Consider the following 14,426-nt stretch of genomic DNA (forward strand, 5'->3'; position numbering starts at 1 on the left):
TATGACAGTCTCTAGGTCCATCCATGTCTCTACAAATGACCAAAATTTGTTCCTTTTAAAGACTGAGTAATGTTCCATTGTATATATGTATCACATCTTCTTTATCCATTCCATTGTTGATAGACATTTAGGTTGTTTCCATGTCCTGGCTATTGTAGATAGAGCTGCAATGAACACTGGGGTGCATGAGACTTTTTGAATTATGGTTTTCTCTGGGTATATGCCCAGTAGTGGGATTGCTGGGTCACATGGTAGTTAAATTTTATTTTTTTTAAGGAACCTCCATACTGTTCTCCATAGTGGCTGTATCAATTTACATTCCCACCAACAGTTTAAGAGAGTTCCCTGTTCTCCACACCCCCTCTAACATTTATTGTTTGTAGATTTTTTGATGATGGCCAACCTGACCAGTGTGAGGTGATACCTCATTGTAGTATTGATTCGCATTTCTCTAATGATTAGAGATGTTGAGCATCTTTTCATGTATTTGTTGGCCATCTCTCTATCTTTGCAGAAATGTCTATTCAGGTCATCCACCCATTTTTTTATTGGGTTGTTTGTTTTTTTGAAATTGAACTGCATGAACTGTGTGTATATTTTGGCGATTAATCCTTTGTCAGTTGCTTCGTTTACAAATATTTTCTCCCATTCTGAGGGTTGTTTTTTCATCTTGTTTATGGTTTCCTTTGCTGGGCAAAAACTTTTAAGTTTCCTTGGGTCCCATTTGTTTAGTTTTGTTATTATTCTCAGTACTCTAGGAGGTGGGTCAAAAAAATCTTGATGCAATTTATGTCAGAGAGTCTTCTGCCTATATTTTCCTCTAAGAGTTTTATAATGTCTGGTCTTACATTTAGGTATTTAATCTATTTTGAGTTTATTTTTGTGTATGGTGTTAGGGAGTGTTCTAATTTCATTCTTTTACATGTAGCTGTCCAGTTTTCCCAGCATCAGTTATTAAACAGGCTGTCTTTGCTCCATTGTAAACTCTGGCCTCCTTTGTCACAGATTAGGTGACCATAGGTGTGGGGGTTTATCTCTGGGCTTTATGTCCTATTCCATTGCTCTATATTTCTGTTTTTGTACCAGTACCATACTGTCTTGATTATTGTAGCTTTGTAGAATAGCCTGAAGTCAGGAAACTTGATTCCTCCAGCTCCATTTTTTTTCCCCTCGAGATTCCTTTTGCTATTCGAGATCTTTTGTGTTTCCATACAAATTGTAAAATTTTTTGCTCTGCTTCTTTGAAAGCTGCCATTGGTAATATGATAGTGATTACAATGAATCTGTGGATTGCTTTGGGTACAATAGTCATTTTCACATTATTGATTCTTCCAATCCAAGAACATGGTATATCTCTCCATCTGTTTGTGTCAACTTTGTTTTCTTTTATCAGTATCTTATAGTTTTCTGAGTACAGTTCTTTTGCCTCCTTTAGTAGGTTTATTCCTAGGTATTTCATTCATTTTGTTGTAAGGGTAAATGGGATTGTTTCCTTAATTTCTCTTTCTGATCTTTCTTTGTTAGTGTACAGAAATGCAAGAGATTCTTGTGTATTAATTTTGTATCCTGCAACTTCACTAAATTTGTTGATTAGCTCTAGCAGTATTCTGGTGGCACCTTTAGGATTTTCTATATATAATATCATGTCAAATGCAAACAGTGACAGTTTTACTTCTTTACCAATTTGGATTCTTTTATTTCTTTTTCTTCTCTGATTGCCATGGCTAGGACTTCCAAAACTATGTTGAATAATAGTGGTGATAGTGGGAAACCTTGTCTTCTTCCTGATTTTAGAGGAAATGCTTTCAGTTTTTCACCATTGAGAATAATGATTGCTGAGGGTTTGCCATATATGGCATTTATTATGTTGAGGTACGTTCCCTCTGTGCCCCCATTTTGAGAATTTTTTATTATAAATGGGTGTTGAATTTTCTCGAAAGCTTTTTTCTGCATCTATTGAGATGACAATATGGTTTTTATTCTTCAGTTTGCTAATATGGTGTATCACATTGATTTATTTGCATATATTGAAGAATCCTTGCATCTCTGGGATAAATCCCACTTGATCATGGTGTATGATCCTTTTAATGTATTGTTGGATTGGGTTTGTTAGTATTTTGTTGAGGATCTTTGTGTCTATGCTCATCAGTGATATTGGTCTGTAATTTTCATTTTTGGTGATATCTTTGTCCAGTTTTGGTATCAGGGTGATGGTGATCTTGTAGAACAAGTTTGGGAGTGTTCTTCCCTCTTAAAGTTTTTGAAATAATTTGAGAAGGATGGGTGTTAACTCTTCTATAAATGTTTGATAGAATTCACCTGTGAAGCCAGCTTGTCCTGGACTTTTGTCTGTTGGAAGATTTTGAATCACAGTTTCAACTTCATTACTTGTGATTGATCTGTTCATATTTTCTATTTCTTCCTGGTTCAGTCTTGAAAATTCTTTTCATTTCTAATTTTATTGATTTGATTCCTCTCCCTTTTTTCTTGATGAGTCTGGCTAAAGGTTATCAATTTTGTTTATGTTCTCAAAGAACCACCTTTTAGTTTTATTGATCTTTGCTACTTTGTTTTCATTCCTATTTCATTTATTTCTGCTCTGATATTCATGATTTCTTCTAGTAACTTTGGGTTTTGTTTGTTCTTCTTTCTCTAGTTGGTTTAGGTGTAAGTTTAAGTTGTTTATTTGAGATTTTTCTTGTTTCTTGAGGTAGAATTGTATTGCTATAAACTTTACTCTTAGAACTGCTTTGCTGCATCCCACAGGTTTCAGGTTGTCATGTTTTTGTTGTGATTTGTTTCTAGGTATTTTTTTTTATTTCCTCTTTGATTTCTTCAGTGATATCTTGGTTATTTAGTAGCAGATTGTTTAGCCTCCATGTGTTTGTATTTTTTACAGTTTTTTTTTTTTTTGCCTGTAATTGCTTTCTTTTCTCATAGCCTTGTGACCAGAAAAGATGTTTGGTATCATTTCAATTTTCTTAAGTTTATGGAGGAGTTATTCATGATCAAATATGTGAGCTATCCTGGAGAGTGATCTGTGTTCCCTTGAGAAAAAAGTGTATTCTGTTGCTTTCAGATTGAATGTCCTATAAATATCAGTTAAGTGTATCTGATCTAATGTGTCATTTAAGGCTTGTGTTTTCCTTATTAATTTTCTGTCTGGATGATCTATCCATTGGTGCAATTGGAGTGTTAAAGTCCCCTGCTATGATTGTGTAACTGTCAATTTCCCCTTTTATGGCTGTTAGCATTTGCCTTATTTATTGAGGTGCTCCTATGTTCGGTACATAAATATTTATAATTGTTATATTTTCCTCTTGGATTGTTCCCTTGATCATTATGTAGTGTCCTTCTCTGTCTCTTGTAATAGTTTTAATTTTAAAGTCTATTTTGTCGGATATGAGAATTGCTATACCAACTTTCTTTTGATTGCCATTTGCATGGAATATCATTTTCCAACCCCTCACTTTCAGTTAGTATGTGTCCCTAGAACTGAAGTGGGTCTCTTGTAGACAGCATTTTTACAGCTCCTGTTTTTGTGTCCATTCAGCCAGTCTGTGTCTTTTGGTGGGAGCATTTAATCCATTTACATTTAAGGTAATTCCCAATAAGCATGTCCCTATTACCATTTTCTTAATTGTTTTGGGTTTGTAGATCTTTTTCTTCTCTGTGTTTCCTGCCTACAGAAGTTCTTTTAGCATTTGTTGCAAAGCAGGTCTTGTGGTGCTGAATTCTCTTAGCTTTTCCTTGTCTGTAAAGCTTTTGATTTCTCTGTCAAATCTGAATGAGATCCTTGCTGGGTAAAGAAATCTTGGTTGTAGGATTTTCCCTTTCAACACTTTAAATATATCTTGCCACTCCCTTCTGGCCTGCAGAGTTTCTGCTGAAAGATCAGGTGGGGACTTATGGGGACTCACTTGTATGTTATTTGTTGCTTTTCCCTCATTGCTTTTAATATTTTTTTCTTTGTATTTAATTTTGTTAGTTTGATTAATATGTTTCATGGCATGTTTTTCCTTGGGTTTATCTTGTATGGGACTCTCTGTACTTCCTGGGCTTGATTGATTATTTCCTTTCCCATGTTAGGGAAGTTTTCTACTATCATCTCTTCAAATATTTTCTCAGACCATTTCTCTTTCTCTTCTTCTTCTGGGAGCCCCATAATTCGAATGTTGGTGAGTTTAATGTTGTCCCAGATATCTCTGAGACTGTCCTCAATTCATTTCATTCCTTTTTCTTTTTCTTCTCCATGGCATTTATTTCCACCATTCTATCTTCCAGCTCACTTATCCCTTCTTCTGCCTGTTATTCTGCTATTGATTCCTTCTAATGTTTTTTAAATTTCATTTATTGTGCTGTTCATTGCTGTTTGTTCTTTAGTCCTTCTAGGTCCTTGTTAAATGTTTCTTTTATTTTCTCCATTGTATTTCTGAGATTTTTGGATCATCTTTACTATCATTACTCTGAATTATTTTTCTGGTAGATTGTCTATTTCCTCTTAATTTATTTGGTCTTGTGGGATTTCACCTTGCTCCTTTGTCTGCAATGTATTTCTCTGTGATCTAATTTTGTCTGTCTTACTGTGTTTGAGGTCTCCTTTTGGCAGGCTGCAGGGTTGTAGTTCCTCTTGCTTTTGTTTTCTGCTCCCAGGGGGTGTGTTTGGTCCATTGATTTGTGTAGCCTTCCTGGTGGGAGGGACTGGTTCCTGCGTTCTGGTGGATGGAGCTAGATATTTTCCATCTGATGGGCATGGCCACGTCAGGTGGTGTGTTTTGGGGTGTTCATGGTGTTAGTATGACTTTAGGCAGCCTATCTCCTGATGGGTGGGTTTGTGTTCCTGTCTTCCTTGTTGTTTGGCATGGGCCACTGGAGACTGCAGGAATTTGGGTGGAACCAGGTCTTGGAGTTGAGATGGAGACCTCTGGGTGAGCACTTGCTGAATAATATTCCCTAGGGCCGGGAATTCTCTGATGTTCCAGTGTCCTGAACTTGGTGCTCCCACCCCAGAGGTTCAGTACTGATGCCTGTCCTGGGATCCAAGACCCCACAAGCCACACTGCTCAGTAAAAAGTGGGAAAAGAAATAAAAGAAAAAAGGAAAAGAAAGAAAAAGGGCAGGAAGAAAACAAATGAAAACAAGCAGACAAATAAGACTCAAGACAAATAGGAAAGACAAAAACAAGCAAACAGCAATAGCAACAATTAAAAAGAAATGAGCAGACAAACAAAACCCCAGGCAAATGGTAAAAACAAAACAAAAAATGAAAAATCCAAAGAAATAGACACACGCAAAGTAAGAAACAAAAACAAAATCAGAGACAACAAAAAAAAAAGAGAACAATGAGACATACAAAGAATCCCAAAACAAAATCAAACAATTAAAAGCAAAACTAACAAAACAGAAAAACAAAATGAAAGCAGAATACAAACTGAAAGAAAAAGCAAACAAAACAAACACATGCAAATAATAGGAAAAAATGATAAAAAGAAGAGCAAATAGAACAAAGAAAAAAGGTAAAAACAAAATAGAACAAAGGAAAGAAAAAAACAAGGAAAAAATACAGAAGAACAAGAAAGTAACACAGAAATAGAAATATACAAAAAATTAAAATACATTAAAAATTTAAAAATATAAATAAAAATAAAAGTAAAAACAGATTTAAAAAAACAACAGAACAAAACAAAACATAAAAAAATAGTAATAATTATATTTTCCTGGGGTCTCATCTGTCAGTGTCCTTGCCCCCACTGTGAGTCACAGACAACCTCTGCCTCCCTAGGAGGCCCTCCAAAACCTCTAGGTAAGTCTCTGGTCCCTTTATGGGCATTGTGGGAGCAACTCAGACTCTGACCTGGTCCAACTCCCACGTGTACTTGTCCCCAAAGTCTATGGTTGCTAGAGCTAGATTGGTTTCAGTTGTGGGAACGTTTGCTGCCCATTCAGATATTCCGTAGATGCAGGGTTTACCAAGCTGATTGAGGGGATTTAATCTTTAGTTTGTGCAGCTTCACAGAAAGATTTTTGTTCCTCTTCCTAAGTCCCCCTGCCCCTGGGACTCAGCTGTGGTTTTATCCCCCTCTGTGTGTGGGCCACTCACAGGAGTCTGCTCCCAAGGCTGCCCTGGAGCAATTGAGTCTTCCCTGGTGAGGACAGTGCATGGAGTTGGCATGGCTGCCTGGGTCGCAGGGCCCTGGCAGTGACAAGTGCACAGGAAAGCTGGCGGCCACAGGTGGGAGAGATTCGGCCTTAGGGGGAGCCTGTCCTAGTTTCTGGCAGCTGGCACGAGATAGTCAGCCCTGGTGAGGGCTTTTTCTAGTGCCTGGTGGGGCAGAGGGCCAGCACGTGGGGAGAGAGGCTACTGTGGTGGCTCCACTTCCTGTGTGTCACTCAACTGTGGTGCCTTGCTTCTATGGCAGTCTCGGTTTCCTCCACAAGCATTCCTGGTTGTGGATTACCTCCCTCCCTTCCCTTCAGACTGTCTCCTCACAGCCAACAGCAGTCTTCCCCCTGAGTTTGCTCTCCAATCCCCATGTTCCAGCTCTCAGCCCCCATGTGCACTATGGACACACATCCAGTCTGTGGCATGCAAGGCTGTGGCATGCACTGTCTGTGTAGGTCTCACTCTGTCCTGTCTGTCACAGACCAGCCATTTCACCCTCCTCTGACAGCCTCAGATGCTCTCCTTGTGTTCCAACTGATTTCCCTGTTGGTGAGGGGGCTTCCTTGGATGCAGGTACCTCTCCTCTGCTTCGGCTCCCTATCAGGGGCACAGATCCTGTCCCACTTCCTCTCCTCTTCTTTTTCCTTCCTTTCTTTCATCCTACCTGGTTATGTGGAGATCTTTCTTGTCCTTTCTGGTGTCCAAGGGCTTCTGCTAGTGTTCAGTCAGTGTTCTGTGAGCACTGTTCCATCTGTAGATGTATTATTGATGCATTTGTGGAGAGAGATGGGCTCCAAGTCCTCCTACTCCTCCGCCATCTTGTTTTTTTCTACCATAGGTATTAAAAATTTAAAATACACTGCAGGTCACAGCCAGACAACATCTTATTTTTCATTTTATCTGAGAGTCTGTTTCAGGTTGACTAAAATTATAATAAACTTCATTAAGCACTGATAGTAACCATTAAATATTGTTACCTGATATTCCTGAAAATATTTCTTCCTTAATAAACTAACAAAAATATCTTTCCTAATTCAAACTTTATTAAGCTTGTATTCCAGATATGTTCTTTAATGGTATAGAGTAGTTTTTTTTCTATGACCATTCTGTAACATGCTTTTGGTGAGTCTACAGAGATGCACTTAATCTAAGTGTTCAACCAGTTCTTAAATGAACATTTTTTGAATATAGTAATTATAAACTTAGAAAGTGGTAAGCCTGCATGATGGATATATGAGCTATAAGTAAAAATGCTGTTAAGATGTTTCCTAATCTTTAATTCCAATAAAAATATTAGATCATATATAATTAATGCCATAAATAATTAATGACAGAAAGTTTTAGTAAAGGAGATGTTAATACTGGTATAGAATTTGGTGCTTTGTGACCACCTAAAGGGGTAGGATAGGAAGGGTGGGAGGGAGATTCAAGAGGGAGGGGATATAGGGATATATGTATATGTATAGCTGATTCACATTGTTATACAGCAGAAACTAATACACCATTGTAAAGCAATTATACTCCAAAAAATGTTAAAAAAAATAGTCCCCACCATATTGGGTCATTAAATTAGGCATTACAGTCTTGAACTTTTCTTACTTTACTTTAGTTGTACACCCATATCATTCAAAAATTTGTTTAAAAGTAGCATGACTTTATTTATGATACTTCATCTTTTTCCAAAATGTGTTGTCTTTGTCATGCTTAGATTTCAGTAACTAATGAAAAAGTAAATTAAGTAATCTGAGTAAGTAAGTATTTGCAAAGATTATTTTAAAAGAAGTATTGGTATAGAACAATGGAAAGTCCATTCTATCCCTGTGGAAGGTCTTTCTTGGCAATTGAAATTATTTTTTTTTTGATTTTTTTTTGAAATTATTTTTGAATAATTTTCACTATAGCCTGCTTTACTGAAGATCAACCCTGACTTCCAGAGTTATCTAATCTAAAACTGGACATTTGAGTCAGCATTGCATAATGGTTAAATGGTATATGAGTTCTGAAGGAAGATGAATCTGGGCTTTGAATTGAGGCATCATTGTTTACTAGTTGTGTGGCCTTCTGCAAGTCATTTAATCCTTCTGAGTTTCTATTTCTGGTATTGTAAAATGAGGACAATTATTGGACCTTTTTTTATGGAGAGAAATGAAATAATGCAAGTAAAGTCTTTGGAATGGTTCTGGCATATAGTAAACAATAAATTGTAATATTATACAATTATTACAATGAAATCCCCACAGATGTTTTCAACTCTGTTTTTATTGTTTTTATACTCTATAATTTGATCACATCAAAAATTTAAAAACTCTTGAAAATATCCTATATTAAAATGAATCCCATTGGCCTTGTAGAGCACCCGTAACACATAAATAAGGCTGGCTGCAGTGGAAGATAATACACATTTTAAACTGTTTTAAAAAGCTAGGAATTACTTACATAAGACAAATATGTTATTTGAACTTGCTGGAACAATTCTAGTTTTAATTAGCTTTTGAGCAGCTTCTAAACTGATATACATTTCACTTTTTATTAAAAATGAAAATAATTCATTCAACTTTTAATTGAAAGTGAGAGTTGACACAGACATGGTAACAGTGAAAGTGGTAATTAAATGGCAGCTACTGTAATATTCAATGCTCTACAGAATGGAAGGCAGGAGAAAGGAGCACCAAGACACAGATCTCACTGAAAACATGCTAGTATCCAAGGCCAGTCTCTGCTATTTCAATTACGATAACTTGTCAATAGCTGTAAGAGAAAGGAGAATGACTTGCAACATATTGGTAATGATAACCAGTTGTTCCTGGTGCATTCAAGAAGTGATTATCACAAATGTGTAAAAATTAAAAAAAGATACATGGATATATATATTTTCAAAGAACAGTATGGCTTAATTAGAGAAAAAAGTATAGCATGTTCATGTAAGAATTACCAGCAGCTGAATTTTTTCAGCTCAGTTAAATATGTAATTTTGTATTTTGAAATTTCAATTAGGAAAAAACAAAATGAAATCATGCACAGAGAGATTATTTCTACTCTATCATAATGAAATCTAGAGTTGTGAACACTCTAGATTCAATTGAACATATGGTTATTCAATGACAAACTCATTGTATGATATGCTAATCTCAGGAGAAGTTAAGACACTCAATTTACTACAGTCTTTCTTAGAATATATTCATGTGGAGAACACCCCAAATATTTTCATACAGGTAGTCCTGCTTGATTTTGGAAAGTATGTTTTCTAGTTATCCTATTATCTCTGTCCCACAGTAGTCTGCTCCCAGGGCAGGAAATTTACATGGAACTTGTCACTGTCATATGTGCTTATCAATTTTCTTTAACCTTCCTTCCTTTCTGTGATCACTCATCTTATTCTACTCTTTTCCCTCTTCTATTTATCATAGAAACACATAAAATTAGGGCTGGAATGTTGTTTGAGATCATTAGATACAACCACATCATTTTACAGATTAAAAAGAATGTTAAAAACACTTAACATTACAAGATAAGTTGAAGGCAAAGTCAGGCTTTGGACCCATATCTCCAAACATCAATGTTTTTTGACATACAGTTTTCAACTATAGCTTGAGCCTTCTAGAATCACTTGATGATAATATACAGGCTTCAGATACTGTTGTTAGTTCTTCATTCATTTGGGGACTCAGCAAATATTCATTGAGTACTATGTATTAATGTGGGGAGGGAGGATACATAGTGAACAAAAGCAGATGTTAAACAAGGTCCCTGCCACCAGGAAGGCTACAGTCTAGTGAGGGTGGCAAACATTTACTAAGTTATATATACACTCATATAAAATAAAGCCTGCAAAATCCTAACAGGGTCATCATGCTATGAAAGTGTGTAAAAAATAGAACCTAACCTATGGGACATGTATAAGGGAAAGTATCAGGTATGGATTCCTTAAGGATTAACTGAGATTGAGCTGAGAGCAAATAACTGAAAGGATTCAAAAGGTAGAAAGGGATGAGAAGGGGAAGGAAAGAACATTTAAGGTAGCAAGCAGCATATGTGATAGCCCTGTGCCAGGAGAAAGCACAGGGTACTGAGAGATGTCTACTGTGATCATGAGAGAGAGAGAGAGAGAAAAGAAATATTGTACACCCCTAGCTGCAGGATTGGGAAGGTCGGACCATTTAGGGCCAGCTTTCTGATATTGATATTAGGTATAAAATAGATAACTAATGAGAATCTACTGTATGGCACAGGGAACTCTACTCAATGCTTTCTGGTGACCTAAATGGGAAGGAAATCCAAAAATGAGAGGATATATATACACATAGAGCTGATTCACTTTGCTGTACAGTAGAAACTAACACATTATCCAGCAACTATACTCCAATAAAAATTTAAAAAGAAAAAGAAACCAAAAGATAAATGCTAGTCTTCACTGATCTGTGGTAGACAATTCTTTTAAAATAAGTACCATCCATTTAAATGGTGTGACAAAAATGTGGGGAGTAAGGAAAAGAAGAAATAATAATGGAAAGGGGAATTAAAGGAGTGCAAAAACAATTAAATAGCTTACGAGTAATTTACATAATGAAAAATACAGTTAGTTTCCAATTTAACTAATTTTCACCTCTTTTCCACCAGACTACATACACAGGCATATGAAAAAGGAATGTTTTTGAGGGGGAGGCTGTGGCATGCTAAATTTTGCGTGCCTGAAAGCTTAGTTTATTCAGTGGCAAAATGCCTGGACCACTATAGTCAATTCAGAAAAATTTTAATACTTTAATAACTAGGGGGCTTCCCTGGTTGTTCAGTGGTTAAGAATCTGACTGCCAATGCACGGGACATGGGTTCGAGCCTTGGTCTGGGAAGATCCCACATGCCGGTGAGCAACTAAGCCCATGCACCACAACTACTGAGCCCACTTGCCACAACTATTGAGACCCACACGCCTAGAGCCCGTGCTCCACAACAATAGAAGCCACCACAATGAGAAGCCCACGCACTGCAACGAAGAGTAGTCCCTGCTCGCCACAACTAGAGAAAGCCCGCATGCAGCAACAAAGACCTAATGCAGCCAAAAATAAATAAATAAAATAAATAAATTTTAAAAATAAAATAACTAGAGACTATTATCATATATCCGTAATAAGCACTGTTCTGTATAGTGAGGGAAGCAAGGTCACTGCCTGAGTATCATGTATTTGGTAGAATGGGATAGGAAGTGTAATGTGCAATTTGGGGAAGGGAATATCATAGAATAAAATCTGTCTTCTGCTTACAGAATTAGTATAAGTAGTTCTCTAATTTTGTGAGCATAAATGTACCTTATTAAATTCTAGTTTAATCTAAACCATTGATAAATTTGGACTAGGTGTATTACAGAATACATCTCAGAAAACTTCAAAAGAGATTTAAACTAGAGTATGATCTCAATAAGGAAAAATCTGTGCATAGAGAAAAGAATAACTGGCTGGAACTGCACCAAAATGTTATAGAGTGATTATTTCTAAGTGATGATATTTTAGGAATTTTTTTCTTTTCTGTACTTATTAATATTTCCAAATTTTTACATAAACATATTTTTCACATAACCATAACAAAGTTATTCACATTTAAAGAAAATATAGAGGAGCAAAATGAAAAAAACAAAAATAACCCAGAGATAACTAATTTTAACATGTACTGTATTTCTTTGTGGTTAAATTAAAAAAAACATTTATATGAGTATGTTTTAGCAAAAATGGAACTGTGATATACATACTATTTTGTTACTACCTTTCACTTAATATGTTGTGAATATCCTTCTGTGCCATTACTTTTCTACTCATTCTTCTTAGTGGTTGTAAATTTTCTGTTGTATGAGTATGGCTTTTCCCCAAAATTATTTTTTTAAACAAGACAAAGATTTCAAACAGTATAGGAAAACTACATATTAATGCTTGTACAAATCAAGATTTTTTTATGTCATTTAGGAAGGACATCATATATTTTTTGTCTCTTTCCTATGCCTTTCTCTACACATAAGATATTCACTCACACTTTAACAACTCATCAAATATATAGATTGACTGTGTCTCAAGTTCAGCTCCAACGGTGCAGATTCCAAACCTGATTTACATGTGGTAGTATTTAAGAGCTATCATTGAGAGAAGAGGGTATTGTGCAATTTCTTTACAATAGGGGCATGTTTCATGTATTTAAAATATATGACAATATTTGAGAAACAAAGCACCCAGTCCTAAGGAGACCTCTTTTAGAAATCTCATTTTGTTCTGAGGTAAAGTAAACCTGACTAACAGATGTTTGGGGGTTTCAAACCCTCAAATAAAGGTTTTTTACCTATTCTTAAAATTTGCCAGGTCTAAACCTTGCTGATAAGTGCTAAATTAACTGGTAATGAAGTTGGTAGTGGAGGTTGGGGTGATGTAAGAGCTGAGCTTCTGAGAAATACATGAGAGAACCCCATGTTTCTGTTATATACCAACAAATAGCATGTGGAGTATAAAAGAGGGGAAAGAGACAATGGGCAGTTGTGGTTTTCTTACTGCAATTTGAGGTTGGAAGTTGGAGAGGCCAAATGTGATTTTGATGCTAAAAGTCATTCCAGCTGGCTTGGTATATATACAAGTGACAGTACACTTCAGATTTCTTCATTAAAAAAGTACTACTGGGTCTCCCTGGTGGCGCAGTAGTTGGGAGTCCGCCTGCCGGTGCAGGGGACAAGGGTTCGAGCCCTGGTCCAGGAGGATCCCACTTGCTGCAGGGCAACTGGGCCCATGCACCACGACTGCTGAGCCTGTGCTCTAGAGCCCCCTAACCACGACAGCTGAGCCCGTGTGCCACGGCTACTGAAGCCCGCACATCTAGTGCCCAAGCTCCACAGCGGGAGAGGCCTCCTCGGTGAGAGGCCCATGCACTGCGGTGAGGAGTGGTCCCTGCTTGCCGCGGTTGGAGAAAGCCCATGCGCAGCAAAAAAGACCCAATGTAGCCAAAAATAAATAATAAATAAATAATTAAATTTAAAAGAAAAAGTACTACTGTAGCCTGTCTGGTGAATCTAGGAAATTTTTAAATTTTTCTTTGATATAAAGCAAAGTGTTTACTGGTACATAATCCAAAAATATTAACCTAAGTTAGATGACTATAAAATCTATTAAATATCAAGTGTTATGTATATCAGCTGAACAGTTGATTCATTTTACATTGATTATTTGCTATTTTTATTTTCCTAAATTTGGTGAGTAAATAAAAATACACAGCCAGGCTGATTAAATAAGAGTTAACACTTTTATTTATGAACTTAGATTAATTTCAAAGTCTTAGTTATAATTTTGAATGCATTTCCCTTTAACAACACAATTGCTTTCCATTCAAAAGGGGAAAGTACTCTCTGAAAGGCAATTGATCTATTTAAAGAATTATTGTTCCTTTGAATCTGTGGGTGCATCATAGTGTTTCTTTGATACTGTTGATTGTACTCTTTCCAAAAGCAGCTAAGCCAAATTGATGAAGGAAAAAGATACTTTTTGTTCCTCTACAACCCCATCATAAGAGAAACAGTCAGAAATTAGACTTAATAGCTCATAATGGAGGCTAAAAATATAATTAACACTTACAGGAATGACTGCTTTGGAAGTAATGGTCAAACTCTGTAGAGTGGCCAGATACGCGGTTACCATGTTGGTTTGGTTTTCAAACATAGATTAGACAATAGTCCAGATTATAAAAGCGATTCATATGAGAAGTTACTGAGGGATAGAACTTCTGGGGCTGGAAAGAATCAGAGGCAGTGTTTTACAAAGTGTGGTGTTTAGGCCACCTGCATGAGGGAAATTGAATGAGGTTTTATTTATTTACTTACTTTTTGTTTCTTGTATTTTCATCATGGTAAGAACACTTAACATGATATTTACCTTCACAAATATTTAAGTGCACAATAGAGTATTGTTAACTATAGACACCATGTTGTACACCAGATGTAATAGAAACTTTATACCTATTGAACAGCAACATCCTATTTCCACCCAACTTCCAGCCCCCTGCACCTACAGTTCTGCTCTCTGTTTCTGGGAGTTAAAATACATTAGATACCTCATAAAAGTGGAATATTTGTCCTTCCATGACTGACTTATTTCACTTAGCATAAAATCCTCCAGGTTCATCCATATTGTTGCATATGGCAGGATTTCTTTCTTTGTTTTCAAGGTTGAATAGTATTCCACTGTATGAATACCAGTTTGTTTCAGGAGTCCATAAGGTGAGACAGAACCCGTGATTTGGGCAG

Source organism: Stenella coeruleoalba (assembly GCF_951394435.1).
Source record: "Stenella coeruleoalba genome assembly, chromosome: X".
In the NCBI taxonomy this organism is placed as follows: Eukaryota; Metazoa; Chordata; class Mammalia; order Artiodactyla; family Delphinidae; genus Stenella; species Stenella coeruleoalba.